The following is a 16242-nucleotide window of genomic DNA, read 5'->3' on the forward strand; positions in this document are numbered from 1 at the left end:
TTGGAAACAAGTCTACAGACTTAAAACTGGATAATTTAAAAAGTCAGCATCATTGAAAGCGACGACGTTGCGGCCTCAGACGTGTTAAGTACGATATGCAAGGCGCACTATACCGACTCTTCTTGGTTACAGAGAGGCTACCTTTGCAAGAGGGCCGTGACGGGAGAGACATGAGGTTAAGTGAGGCCTCACGAGCCTGAAATCGTGGCACTCGAGCGTTATCAAAACAAAACACCAGGTGATAGATCCAAGAGGACACAATGAGCTTTGAAAGGGAACACACGCATGACTTTGACTTATAGATATAATATCTTGGATACTAGTCATTAAGTTTATAAGTATTGGTTATCCTCGCGACGCACTACCGTATTAATCTCTTTTTCACGTAACGCTTATTACGTGGGCCAAAACTTTTTTTGAAGTAAAACTTCTTATGGCACGTTGTCAATTTTTTCGAGCGATACGAAATTTCTGAGCCCCCCACCACTCCAGCCACTCTCTCTCTCTCTCTCCGCGTCCCCCTTGCCACCACATGCTATACAAGCAGTGCATCCCTACCACTTCAGCCGCTCTCTCTCTCTCTGCCGCGTCCCCCTTGCCACCACATGCTATACTAACAGGCATCCCTACTACTCAAACTCCAGCCACTCTCTCTCTTTCTCCCTCTCTCTCCCTCGCTCTCTGTGCTTAATGAGTGCAACTGGACGTTCCTTTTGCGTGCTCCTCCAGGTTTGTGCTTTTTCTTGTTTACTGCCGTGCATTTTATTCAATTTGTTGTAGATTCGCTTGCTGGTAGGCTCGCGCAACTTATGAGCAACTAGCTTCGGGCTCCTTCAAGTAATCTGAGCCACGGCAAGCTTGAATCTACAACGGAGGCCTTTGGAGGTTAGGAGACTTTCCTGACTGACTTCTGCAGCTCCACTGGGTAAGGCGTCGCTTGCATCCCTACATTGTAGTGTTGTTGCGGAGGCTGAGTAACGTTCAGGGTATTGTGGTTGAAGCCTGGGACTGCCTGTCGGTGCCACTTGTGTTGCTGCTGTGTCCAGCTGTTAGTGCATCATCTCCGAGGCCCGGAAGTGTTGGGGTCAGGAGGTTGTCTTGGCTCGCTCAGTAGTGACATCTGTTGGCTAATTCTGGGTCGCTATTGCTGATAACTGCTCAAATGGTAACCCATTATTACATGTACTGCAAATTAAAGACAGGTAATAGTAATAAGGAATTGAACAGTTAGACTATTAGCAGCCTCGAACGATATAGAGATTAGCTGAGAGAGCATCTGTTATTAATGAGCACATCCAATGAGATTTCTAAAGCTAGTTTATTAAGTTGTGCTGACTACTTTATATTTTGTACGGTATCCGACTGTCTTCTTGTTAATTTGTTCTATTGTTTTACCGTTATATAGTGATTGCGTGCTTTGTATGCTGGCTCTGTACTGTTAGTCTGCCCTCTGAAATTTAGAATTATTTTAACACGATCTTCAGAACTATTAGTAAACTTAGTGTGCTAGGTATTTTTATGTAGTACATTTTACGTTATCGTTTGTGTATTTATTTATCTGTTTAATTTGTATACATTTTTAGTGCCTCACTAGCGTAACGCTTTAATGCGATTAAATTGTTTTTGTTAAGTTTGACAGCTCTATGGGATATATGCCTGGTGGGGTTGTCTGAGTAGCGGTAGGACTTGTGATTCATATAATCGATCTTATCATAAATCGTGTTTTGTTAGAATACCTCTCAACACGGGAACCAACAATTGCTGTGCCCGTGCGCTATCGGAGTCCGTGCGTCGTGCAAGACCTGCGTTCTCTCGTGCCTTGTCTTAACCTCAGGTTGACCGACGCTCACGCCAATTTGACGTTGCCAGGGGAGTAGTTGTTCCGTCCGTTCATCATTCAGATATGTCAAACTTTGACTCCGATATGGATTTGAATATGGATAATATTCTTGAGGGGGCGAATGAAGGTGTTGCCACGAGTGCATCCGGTGTTGACCTGCCCGTTGGTTGGGAATCTTTCTCACCCTCGGAACAGTTTGCTATCCTTTTTAAGGAAATCAGAAGCTCCAGTCGATCGGTTCAAGAGTCCATTAAGTGTGTTGAGCGTCGTTTAGACGACCATAAACGCCGTATTGATGAGTTGGAAGCGTCAAATGCTGCATTGAGAACTAGACTTGATTGCCTTGATAGTGTGAGGAAATACCCTGACAATTCCGCCGATGAGTTGAGAGTAACGGGTTTGCCTCTTAAAAAGGGGTTATGCTTGCACCTTAAAAGGTGCAAACATAATAATGATGGTTTTGAGTTTGCAGGCCCTTATGTCCGATATTATTGAGGTTCAGCTATTGGTTAGTAAGCGTGCGGAGGGGTTGGGGCTTGGCGGCAAAGGTGGGTTTGGCTCATTTGCTATTTGGTTAAAGTCAACTTCGGCACGTGACTTCATTCTGCGAAAAAAAAAGCGTTTGGTGACTTGAAGTTTACAAACTTCTATCTGGAATTCACTGGCAACAATGTAATAAAGCTTTATCCAACGTTGTCTTCCACTACTTATTCGTTATTATATAGTACGTTTGGGCTAAAGGAAGATATGCTTATGTTAAGCGAGATGATCGGTCGGAGCGCCACTGTGTTGCCTCGGAAGATGATCCCTCTACAGAAATTCTTGGCCTAGTATTTTGCTAGCAAGTTTGCTTTTTTCCTCACGCAGTCTAGGTGAGCATAAACGGCGGTCAGGTATTAATCGCCCGTTGCATTACATATATTGTAGGTATGTAGTATGTATGTTTCTATGCTACGACCAAACCGATGTGCTTGCTTAAGATAAGGTAAGCGCATGGGAATTAAACAAAGGGCGAGAAAAACAGTTATACATACCTATACTACAGGCAAAGAATACTTATGTATATTGTATATATGTACGTGTTGCAAGATCTGGTCTTTGTATAAACGTTCTTATGTAAACATGTATCTAGAAAACGTGCATATAAAATAAAATATTTAATACGACCACCTTTTCTTTCCAAACAAAAAAAAGGCTATATCTAGGAGAGGAATGAAAATTAGCTAAAAATATTCAATTTGACAGGTTTTTAAACGGGAAGCTACATAATAAACGCACACAAATAGACAGGGGTTGGACTCCCCACAAACATAACATGTATTTTCTCGTTATTTGGCTGTTTTTTTAAAACAACAAGTCAACAAAATTCATTATTTAGTATCTCATATTAGTAACATTACTGTAAATGTTAAGAAAATCTTCGAAGAATTTTTGTTACAACTTAATCTCTGAAAATTCGAAAAACAGCTGTATATCGAAATGGAAGCTAGATAGGCCAAAAATAATTCCATGTATATAAAATAACTATTGAGATGCAAAAAAAACATATTACATGGATTTATACAAACAATCTTCATAATTTTAAAAATAAGAAGTCGTATTTTAAAGGTAAAGTTACATTCTATATATTCTAGCAATAAATAACTTTATTTTCTATTGTCTACCTTGTCTTATAAGACTAATTTTTAGCCGACCAAAACTTTTATTCTTAATATTAATTCTAAAAAAAGTAGAAATTTATTATAAGCATAGGTAAGCTTCAATATTATTTCTAAATAATCTTTAAACACGAATTAACTGATACATTACAACTTTGCAGTGAAAAATAGCTATATGTCTCTTGTTTTCCTCAATCTCAATTAGACAGAGTAAATTATCTCATTTTTACTGTAGCCAAAATTTAAGAAGAATGATATTTGTTTGACATGATTCCAACTCAAATTAATTTTTAATATATAAAATCACATCAAATATACAAATAGTAATTTGAAACAAAAAAAATGGGTCGTGGGACCCAGGATAGAAGTGAAACTTCAAGTATTAAATAATGAACTCATTTTATACAAAAATTATATGAGAAGCAATAATATGTGTTATTGCTACGAGTTAAATAAGTTAATTTCTTTTTATAACATTGAACAAGTAAAAAAAATTCGTATTTGAAATGGCTGAAAATCATGTCTTTATCAAACCAAATTAGTTCGATTGTTTTTCCCCTTTAGTAAACCCATGAAAATTGGTATATTCGCCTAATGTTGCGTCTCCTTCGAGATATGGTGTTTTTTCTAATTTTTTGAGGTTATGTTGTCATAAAAACACTTTAAATTCTTCGCACACATCTGCATTATTGTTTAAAGTATACTGTAATTTTAATCGCAATTTATAACTCCACATTCATAAAGATAGAGCGAAAATAAGAATTTGAGGTTATGTAATCACAACAAATGACACCTCTATTTGTGCATCTCGATATTTTATTTTCCCTTCAGGATACCCATAAAACATCGGTATTATTGGCCTATTTTGCTTCTCCGTCGAGATATAACGATTTCTCTTATTTTATGAGGTTATGGTGTCGTGAAACCACTTTAAAGTAATTTGTGGACATCTCTATTAATTTTCAAGCTATGCTATAACTTTTTCGCAATTTATAACTCATATGTCAGAGAAGTACAACAAAAATACGAATTTGAGGTTATTTAATAACAAATAATACGTCATTACCACACACACACACACCCATGTATATATATATATACATAAAAATTTGAGCATGTAGTAGCAAGGGGAGCGAGGCAGAGGGAAAGGCCGTCCCACGTCCCACTTCACGCGTATATGCACTGCTCTGGTGGCAAGGGGGACGAGGCAGATTTAATTTGATTTGAAAGCTATTTATTTATGCCAAGGGCATTACGCCCGAATGGCAATTATTGAAGTACAAAGATTTTATAATATTGATATTTTCTACAGTATTAAACAAAGGTTACAGAATTTTTACAGATTTTAATTTAATTTAAACGGCGACAGTTTAACATAGCAATCTATATATATATTCGTTAATTTACATAAGATTGCACTTAATTTAAGTTTTATTTACAGTATGCCCTAGATTTAAGAAAGACAAGTAATAATTAATAACAACAAAATATTTTTAGTCTCGCCATAATGACTTCATAGAGCTTACAATCATAAACATAAGCGTGCTTAGTAATCAGTCCCTCTGTTTTTCTAAATAAAAACGGTAAAAAGTCGTCTTAAAAACGTTCAGTGAATCAACCTGCCTAATACTTAGTGGGATAGTATCCCACAACCACATAAGTCTCTGCAAAAAGGCTGATGCGTATGACGATAACGATGCAGTGGAAATCATGAATTTCGGCCGATCACAACGTGCGGAACGGCGGAGCCCATCCGCAAATCGGGGGAGTGAGTCGAACAAGTACGAAGACTTACCCAAGGTCAAGAGTTTATAGGCAAACACAGCAAGAAAGTACTCCCTTCTAAAGCTTGGCCGTAATCAACTCAACCTTTTATAGTACTGAGAGAGTGATGCATCCCTCCTCAACTGAAAGATGTACCTAACAACAGTATTAGACAGACGATCGAGCTTGATGGCCAGGTGGGTACCCATGTAGACCCATGTAGACTAAGCAGGCATAATCGAAGTGGGGAACAACAAGACTCACAGTAAGAGCAGCTCTAAATTGAGGTGACAGGGTGCCACTCCGATACCGGAGACGATACAACACACCATGCACCCTTGAGCATATTGTTGCAACGTGGGCGTTCCATGAAAGGTCACTCGACAACGTCACCCCCAAGTCCTTAACCAAACTAACAAGTGGGATCACCTTCCCATCAGCCAGTAAGGGAGGTATGGCATCAACGTCAATTCGCATTAAATTCTGACAAGTGGTCAGAAGCATAGCACGCAACTTTCCAAAATGGAGCTGAAGACCAAACTCAGACGCCCAGGCTACAACCCTCCTGATATCCTCATTGAACCTGCCCACAGCTCCAGCAATCTCCGAAGGCCTGCACTGCATGTACACCTGCAAATCATCCGCAAAAAGTATTCCCGTACAATGAGACAGTACCACCAAAATAGAATTTATCACAATTAAAAACAAAATTGGTCCCAGAGAAGAGCCCTGAGGCACACCCGACGTACACGGCAGAAAATCAGTCTGCACCCCATCCAGCCCAACGACGGCCTGCGATCGGTCAGACAAGTACGAGTGAAACCACCTAATAGCGTCCGGAGAGAAGTTCATCCTGCTCATAGCCTTTAGCAGGACCACATGGCTGATGAAATCAAATGCACGCCTGAAATCAAACAGCACCAAAATCGTAACCTTTCCAGCCTCCATCCCAACGCGAACATTCTCCGTTAACTTAAGTAGAGCAGACTGCGTGCTATAGCTCCTCCGGAAACCTGATTGCATGGCCGAAAGGAGTCTCCAACCCTCCAAGTAAGCCACCACCTGTCGTGACACAAGAACGTCCAGAACCTTCACAAAATGCGCCATATTCGTGACAGGACGCACATCAGAAGGGCCAATGGGTTGCGTAATCTTAGAGAGCGGCACGATCACAGACCGACGCCAGGGTGCAGGATACCTGCAAGATGCAAACGAGCGATTGATAAGGCCGGTGAGGAATGGCACAATTGCGGCAAGGGAGCCACGAAAATATGAGAGAGACAGCCCATTCAAGCTTCTACCCCGTGAACGAACCATGCAATGTGCCATCGCCTGAGACACGCCCACAAACGACACTGGAGCCAATGAAAAGCCATCAGGACGGGCACCAGCATCACCCAAGATACCCTCCAGCTCCCACACGGTGCACGGCAAGTAAGTACAAGACATCGCCGAGAAGTGCCGGGACAGCACCACGGGTGAAATAAAATGTAATGGTGATCGCTGTGAGCCTCCAACTATTCCAAATCTACGGAGAATACTCAATCGCTGGGATGGCTCACGTGCACCCTCCAAAGCACGACGCAGATACTCCTCTCGCGCCTCTCTTATGTCTCGCTTCAGGGCTGACCTCAGCGCATGGATATCCAGAGACGACCTCAATACCTCCTGGAAGGGCCCAAGTAATGTATCCACGTCCACACCATCATCCACATCGACCCTTGCCAACCCCGACGATACCGCGGCCGAGAAATCCTCAGCCGAGAAGTGTTGAAACTCACGAATCTGTGGCAAAACCCTCACCAAAGGCTCACTCAAAGCGTAATCTATATACAAATAATCATGACCGTTGATGTGTGGAGCATAAGACGACACCACAGACCGCACCACTTCACTTGAATTTGTTACTATCACATCGATCCAAGTATCAGCCAACGGACAATGGTGCGTTGCACCTGTAGGCGCAAGGTACATTGAATTCTCAAGAATCAACCGCCGCAGCTGGCACGCGTAGTAATCGTCTCCCAGTATATCGAAGTTCAAGTCACCCGCTATTACAATACCTGAGAAGCGTCCCGAGCTAGCCTGAATTGTGCCAAAAAAATCAGTGAGAACATCACCCTTCGGACGCCTGTACACGGACGCAAAGAGCATACGTCACCCTCTTCCAGGCCGTAAATCGAATAACATGTACTAGGTTTCATTTAGAGGCGTTATTTGCGGTGTCGCTACAATCCGAAAGAACAAATCATGTCGTATATAACAAGCAACACCTCCACCCTGCATGAACTCACGCCTCCCATTGTTCGTTCTGAGGCTCCTGTCATTCCGCACAAGAGTGTAATCAGGCAACTCGAAAAGCGATGAACAGTGGCGTGGTGTCAGCCAAGATTCTGAGATTGACAGCACGTCTATATTATTTTACCCTAAAAGAAGTGGCACTTCGGGAAGATGCTCACGCAAAGAACTAGCATTCAATTAAGCGATGCGAATAAAACCTCGGACCCCCACACCATCCCGACAAACATTAGATCTTGACCGTCATTTGAAAGATCTTAAATCATCTTTCGAGGCAACACAGTGGCGCTCCGACCGATCATCTCGCTTAATATAAGCATATCTTCCTTTAGCCCAAACGTACTATATAATAACGAATAAGTAGTGGAAGACAACGTTGGATAAAGCTTTATTACATTGTTGCCAGTGAATTCCAGATAGAAGTTTGTAAACTTCAAGTCACCAAACGCTTTTTTTTCGCAGAATGAAGTCACGTGCCGAAGTTGACTTAAACCAAATAGCAAATAAGCCAAACCCACCTTTGCCGCCAAGCCCCAACCCCTCCGCACGCTTACTAACCAATAGCCGAACCTCAATAATATCGGACATAAAGGCCTGCAAACTCAAAACCATCATTATTATGTTTGCACCTTTTAAGGTGCAAGCATAACCCCTTTTTAAGAGGCAAACCCGTTACTCTCAACTCATCCGTGGAATTGTCAGGGTATTCCCTCACACTATCAAGGCAATCAAGTCTAGTTCTCAATGCAGCATTTGACGCCTCCAACTCATCAATACGGCGTTCATGGTCAGCTAAACGACGCTCAACACACTTAATGGACTCATGAACCGATCGACTGGAGCTTCTGATTCTGAAGATCGCAGGGTGACTCTAGAAAGAAGGCCACCCAAGCCAAGGCCATAAAAGCTCTGCAGAATTAAGGACTGCGCTATATGAAAAGACAGCAAACGGACAACCCCGAAGACTTTCTGGACCACTTAGAGAAACGTCAGGCCATCGTGAGGATGAATGACAATGCCATCTTCAGAGATCTACCATACGATTTGCTCAAGCAAGCAGAGCAATCTATTCTTTTTCTCCTCGCCTTTGCCACTGATAAGGGGCTTTTTTTTCTCTTTGCTATCACTTTAACTACTTTTCTGTAATGTGAAAAACTTAGAGAAATACATTAAGCAATCAATATTTGTTACATTTGTTTATCATAGCTTGTGACATATTTTCATTACATTTGAAAATGCAATTTTGTCATTCCTTTTACGTTGCAAATGGCACACATGGATTTATATGGACCATTATTATAAGAGAATGTGCTTGACAAATCTGGTAGCTTAAATGGCAGATAATCGACAGATTGGGAAGTTTAAAGTAAAATCACTAACGCCATTTTTTCTTTATCCCACCGATAACAGCAATATTTTAAGCATACTAAAGATTATCACGAAGCACGTTGCCAATTTTTGTACAGTTATATCATCTGATTGCTATTATAGTCCATGATTGTTAAGCTTGAGCCATAAAATTAATCGTTTGTATTTGTCACCTCATTAATGCCAAGAAAACAGTGCTTGAATGAAAAAACACATGGCTGAATATTTTCATTATGCCCAAGAATGGCCAACTCTTTAAATACATAATCATGACCAGGCTTCTTGGAGCCCTGCATGTCCACTTTGTACTCCATCATGATAAGGACTAACTTTAATGACTGATTCTAAGGTATTTCGATCTCAAGCCAAGTCAAGACAAACTTTTTCACGTTTCCACTCACATAGTTATATTCAACTTATTGAGATATTTTTTGTCAGTTAATCGATAAGGCAAGTTTTTATGCCTTGAAAGTCATAACTACCTGTTATTAGAATCATTTTCTTATCACCCACGTTAAGTTTATTATAACCCTTGTAAATATTTCGTATGGAATTAAATGTTAGTAGTTTTTCTAATTTCAAATTACAGTATGTTTGCAGTAAAAGTTGAATTAAAGAAAAATATTGTGCTTCGAGAACAAATGAAGAACTAGTCAAACTCAAAGTAGATAATTTTTTTTACGACTTTTATCTAACAAATGATAATTTGATATATTTATTGCTTATACAGGTTTGCAGTCAAGGTACTTTGATAAAAATCCAAGCCATAGGTAACCACAGTTTCATGTATTGAGCTTTGTATATTCTTCGTAACAGTACCTAAATTAATCAACTTTAAAATATAAGATTAAATCTAATAGGGGTTGAAGACCACTTAAGCTATCAAAACATGTAACACAATTTCCACGTTTTTTTAAGGCAATGCAGCCAGTGCCAGGACTATCTTTACTGTCTAGATTAACAACAGTAAATATATTCTTAAGTGCACTACTAAATGACATATTATTTTTTATGTACACTTCTTTAAGATGTTGGATTCTCGAAATTCACTTTTTTTATGAAATAACCTGATTTTTTAGCACTCGATTAGAAAGTGTTACTTTAAACTTTTTTTTTTAACCCATGTCTTATTTCTTAATAGAGTCCCAATTCTTTTTTATTAAATTTTCAGAAAAGTCCTTTCCCAAGCAAAATAGTTTTTATTTGCTAAGTACATCACATACTTTCTTTAAGTTGCTTTTAAGCTTGATTTGCATTATTAATTGCTTCATATATACCACTTGCTCTATTAGCAATAACCTATATTGCGCTTGGACCTGCAAACGTAGGAATAACATAGGGTTAACCTGTAGACAGTGGGTGCTTGGGTACTCAAGTATAAACTAATTTTTTCATAAAATTATATGCCCAACAATATAATTATAAGTATAATAATCCCTTCTATAAGACAATATTATGTACGAAAGTGATGCATTTATCGTTGAGATGAGTAAACCTACTTTAATTGAGTATGATTTTAATTATTCTTCAATCAGTTAGCGGTTATGAGTAATATACATATAACGGCCCAATACAACAAGTACGTAATATCGAAAAAGTTATGTTGAGGTTAAATGTAAAAAAAAAAAGATAAAAGAAGAAATTCACCATTGATTTTAATACATGGCACTGGAAGCTATAAAAATGATAATTATTATAAAAATTATAATCATAAGAAATAACAATGACAAACAGACAGAAGTAAGCACTGGCAGACGGTCAACTGTATTGGGAGACGCAGTCCATAGGACAGAGACAAGAAAAAGTTCTTTTTTCCTAAATACGTAATGACGGTAAAGTAATGTTAAGTTTGATTGTAAATAAAACCAGTGGACAGTGGTTAAGTTTTTTAAAGAAAAGTTATACTTCTAGATGGCAGATAATATAATTATAAATATAAATTTTCCTTCTATAAAATGATGTTGTGTACGAAAATGGTGCAATTATTGTTGGAAAAAGTATACCTCCGTTAGTTTGGTGTGCTTTTAACAAGTATTTAAATATCTAATAAGTTAACGATTTTAAACAATATATTACAGCACAATGCAATAAAAACAATATATAGGCTGGCCAGTACTAGACTGGTCGTTTTTATCGAATCTTCTGTTGATTTCAAAACAACTTCCTACTGCTAACACTGATTACATTTGTAACGTCACGCTTACATTTATCATATACGATTCCACACTTATTTCTCGTAAATATTTAATACGCAAAATATAATTATACATAAGAAATTAAGAAAAACCATCCTGTAGTAAAGCTTTCTGCACTGGTGTAGTATGACGTGTCAGTGAATGTCCCTTCAGAACGTAATTTATACATAGGTTTCGTTGATAGAAATTATTAAAAATCTAAAAGATCTTATTAAATTAAAAACTGACAAGTAAGTATATAATGATTATTGCAAATAATTGATGTGGTTTAAACACGTAAGTTGGAAAATTTTAATTTTTTATTTTATTGATACTTCTAGAAAAATAATTAATTTGTAGTATACTGCCAATAAAATGGGGTGAACCAAAGATTAGAGAAATTTTTTCAGTTGGACCAAGTTTCATTTGAAATATGAAAGCAATGCTCAAAGAGAACGTTAATGTTAATACTCTTTATAAGAAAACAGTAAAATCAGAAAAATCTACTAAATTGAAAAAAAATGTTGTTAATTTTTATGAACGAGAAGACAACTCTCGTCAATTACCTGGAAAAAAAGATGTCAAATCTGTTAAGGATTTAAGTGGAGAAACTCATTTAGTGCCAAAGAAGTTGATATTATTAAAGTTAAAGAAACTATTTCAAAAATTTAAAGCAGAATACCACGACCTAAGAGTTGGTTTAACATCATTCACTCTTTTAAGACCTCAGCATTGCGTATTAGCTGGAAGTAGTGGCACACATACAGTGTGTGTTTGCACGTATCATCAAAATATTAAATTAACGTTGGACGGTAAGAACTTTTCATAAATTTGTTTTAAGAATAAGAAATTACTTCAAGAATAAAATGTTTAAACAGAATAGCATTTAAAATTTTCTATATTATTTAAAAAGTTAATAATTAACAGTTTGCTCTCCAATAAAGAAAAAAAAAATTTACTGTTTTGTTTATTTTTTATTGTTTTTTATTTTAAGAAAGTAAATTGTTCTGAATTGTAGCACAGGGGTCTTATACTACCCTAATGACTGCGTCTAAGTGATGAAGCCATGTAATTTATTAATTAACTGAAAAAGAGGAAAACCGCGAAGCAAATACAAAATACAAAATAAGAAAACGCGAGACAAGCAACACTATGATGCGAACAAGTTTCTAAATTCAAGGGCAACAATTTAACAGATAAATTATTAAATTACTTTTACTATAAATGAAAAGAATTAATTATGAAGCACTTACGTTAATAACGAAGGATAGAATATGTGGGGTTGAACTAAATAAAAAACACTACTTATGAGCCACTGGTGAAGAAGTAATTTGTTGCTCAAAGGAGGAAACTCTTGCGAGAAAACCCCCTAAGAGGAAAAAAACGACCGATACAAAATTAAATACAACAAGAACTACAACCTGGTTTAAATTGATGTGTAGATGTGTAGGTGTGAATGTGTGAGAGTGTGAAGGTAAATGCGCGTCCGCACTGTTCTCCTCCTCGTCTTCGTACCACGGTTCCGCGAGTGTGGATGTTCGCCGTGGGTGCTCACAGCACGTGGTGAAAGTTAACGCGGCACGCGGATGTAAGTTAAATTCGGACGAACAAGAAGAACTAATGTAAGAAACACGTTAATGCGTCGCGGTGCAACAAAAAACTCCTCAAAAAAACTCAAACGAGCAAAATTTATCCTAGATAAGCTACGTACACGATTTCTCAAAAAAAAACTGAAGACCGCTCTGTACAGAAGCAAGTATCGGACTGGACGAGGCCTACCAAATTTTCCCAGAAGAGACGCCCTTTCTCTCTCCCTCGACCCCCCTCCCCTTACTAATGATGTGCGCCAATTAGCGGAGGTGTTATTCTTTTCGAGTGTCAATTCGGGAGCCAGGACACGAACAATGCCGAAGATAAACGATGTATACTAATAAGTCGGTTTTGAAGGGAGAGAGCGACCGAGAAACTAGAGCATAATAATAATCGCGCGCAACAAATGTGTAAAAGTAAAATGATTTAAGTGTAGTTCAATGTATTGATGAGGACGGACGTGCTGTGAGCTTCGATGCTCCTCCGCTCACGTGGCGGTACTCGATTTAGTCGCGTTCGACTAAACATGTTCTCTTTACTCGAAAATAATGAATAGATTAACAATGCAGGTTATAAGAAATCACTATACAAACAGTTGCTTTTAAAACTGGAGTGCATTGATCTGATAAAAAAGTATTTTTTTCAAAAATTTAAAAACTGCCAACTAATCGACGATTCAAGACAACAATGACTGCAAGCTCTCCATTGATCATCGATAACTAAAATTTTATTAAAATTTTGGTGTATTAGAAAACGATTTACACTACTGGAAGTAATATGCAATGTTGAAGACTTTATAGAGAACTTAATGAAACGTTTGGAAAAATTGGCACCTCATGACTTTATTTCAAAATCACAAAGTAAATTTTACATTGAACTCAAAAATAACTTGAAAGAAAACGAGGTTCTTGTTGTGCTTGATTTTTCCGAGAATCATGCGTTTATTTGTCAAGAAGCAGCTCAAGCTTTTCACTGGAGCAACAATCAGTTTACAATATTTCTAGTAATTATTAACTACAAACAAAATGGTGAGCTCAAATATATAAGCATGGTTTTTCTGTCGCATTGTCTCTTACAAAATACAGTTGCTGTCTACGTAATTCAAACAAAAATAATCATTTATTTAAAGAGTACATTCACAAGGATTGATAAGATTTTTCTTTTTCTGATGGCACTCCACAACAGTTTAAAAATAAGATTGGTTTTGAAAATCTATCGTTGCATCATAAAGATTTCAGTATCCATGTAGAGTGTCAGTTTTTTGCTGCCTCTAATGAAAAAAGGCCATGTGATGGATTAGCAGCAACAATCAAGTGCAATGCATCAAGAGCTAGTTTAAGAAATCAAACTATTTTGAACGCTCTCTCGATGTATAAGTGGGCTAAAGATACGATGAAAAATGTTGAAATTTTTTTTGCGCTGCAAGATGAGTACTTGACTTTCTCTAATTTTCTCGAAACAAAATTCTTGAATCTAAAGACTATTAAAGATACTTTAAATAATCACGCGTTCATACCTTGCAAAAACAATGAAAATCTTATAGTTAAAACCATTTCAAACTCAAATTAAAGTAACAAAATTGTATTTCTAATTATCAAAATCTAATTATAAATATTACCCTTTCATGTGTTATTTTAGTCATATAATAGATTATAAAGTGTAAGGAAAAACAACCTGTTATATGAATGTAAAGTATTAATGCTAAACAATTGTTGTTTTGTAAAAAATTAGTTTCGATAAAAACACTTGAATTTAATTTTTTCACCTCAGTCCAAACGCAAATCCCCATTTTCTGTAACTGTTTTTATCGTAAAATATTTCGCTCTTTCTGATGGGGAACTTAAATTTTAGCTTAGTTGATAGGATAACACTGAAAAATTGATTTTTTTCATTAACATCAATTTTTTTCACAGTATTTATGCAGATGAGACAAAATAGATATTACCGTTGGAAAGACCAGGAAACTTTACGTCGGTATGAGGTTAAAAAATTTTTTTAGTATTATTAGAGTTATGATAAACGATTTTGAGGAAAACGTACAATTTACAGAACAGTCCATAACTATAACTGCACTTGATATGTTTGGCTAAAAATTGATGAGTTAACTCAGCAAATGGTAGAAAGTATTTGGTTAAATTTTGAGCAAGTTCTGAGACATTGACTCCAAATCCCTTACAGAATTTTTTTATGTTTCCCAACTATAGAAGAGTCTCTGATTGTTGTGCTATAAAAATAACGCATAAACCTTAAAATTGTTCTTGCCGTTTAATATTCAGCAAACAGTCAGCATGTCTAAATTTTGCCGAAAAAAAAGTTCTTTAACAGATTAAAAAGTCTATAGAGGCTATAAGGCATTATCATAGATTTTTGAGAAATAACAAATTCAATTTTGACAAAGCCATCGGTGAAACATTTAAACTAAGCACCGATCCTCGAAAAACTGTTAAAGAAGCAAAAGAAATATTACTTCTCAAACGTCTATACCCTTAGTTGATCAAAAGGAGTAAGGTAAACGCATGCAGAAAAATACGACCAGCTTATAAATCTTTACTGTTATAGTCATCCATAGTTTGTAATAGTGACGCTCATGTTTCTAGTGATGGTACTACCAATCAAGCCAAGCATACTTTCCAAACTCGAACGTCCAAAACACCTATAAATCAGAGCACTGATAACGTCAATATTTCTTTAGATAGTACTTTGAGAGGCTATGTCACAGTAGTTGAGTAAGATGGCACTGGAAATGATTTATCTTATAATAGCAAGTTATATCTTAAAGTATTGGATCACAATGAATCAGACTAATTAGATCAAATTTATGGCATACGAAAAAAGGATGGGGGTAACTACATACTAGAAAATTCAAAAATAACTTTTGATAATAATGAAATTCATATAATTAGTAAAAAGTATTTTATAAATGTTGAAATAATAAAGCTGCTCATTAGGAAACATTGCAATAAAAATCTCGTCACGAATAAGGATTTAATAAATTTTTTTTTTTTTTTTTTTGGAAACTTCAAGCGTACATAGAAAAAAGTTTGACAAAAATGCAGGTGTACAAAATCAGAATATTATTTAATTTAATAAAGTAATTAAACCAATGTTTGATAAAGTTGTTGCACAAAGAGTGAGGAGTGCATTGCCACAACTGAAAATTGCACGATTATATATTTAGACAAACTATGTAGATTCAGATACTCATTATAAGATAGTTGTTTGCCTTTGATTGCTAATTGCCGAGAGATCAAGCTTGACAACAGTATTATCATGAACGTTGACGTTTTCGGACGCCAGTTGGGTAAAACTTAGGGTAGTAGCATTCGAGGCCCTCTGGGCATTGCATATGGACTTACTTTAGATGGCCAGTACGATTTCAATAACAAAAAGATATGCAATATTGCAATAAGTTGTGCTTATTTGAAAGGAAGACTTGAAATTATTGTTGAATAAATTAACAATATTCAAACTGTCACAGACAACTTAGAATAAAAATTTTTATTTGTTCGGGCTTTAAAAACAACTTTTAGTCGAAAAACTCGAAACATGG

This window comes from Copidosoma floridanum, unplaced genomic scaffold, assembly GCF_036245765.1.
Source record: "Copidosoma floridanum isolate Cflo_tuat_1 unplaced genomic scaffold, Cflo_Japanese_pri ptg000026l, whole genome shotgun sequence".
Taxonomy (NCBI): Eukaryota; Metazoa; Arthropoda; class Insecta; order Hymenoptera; family Encyrtidae; genus Copidosoma; species Copidosoma floridanum.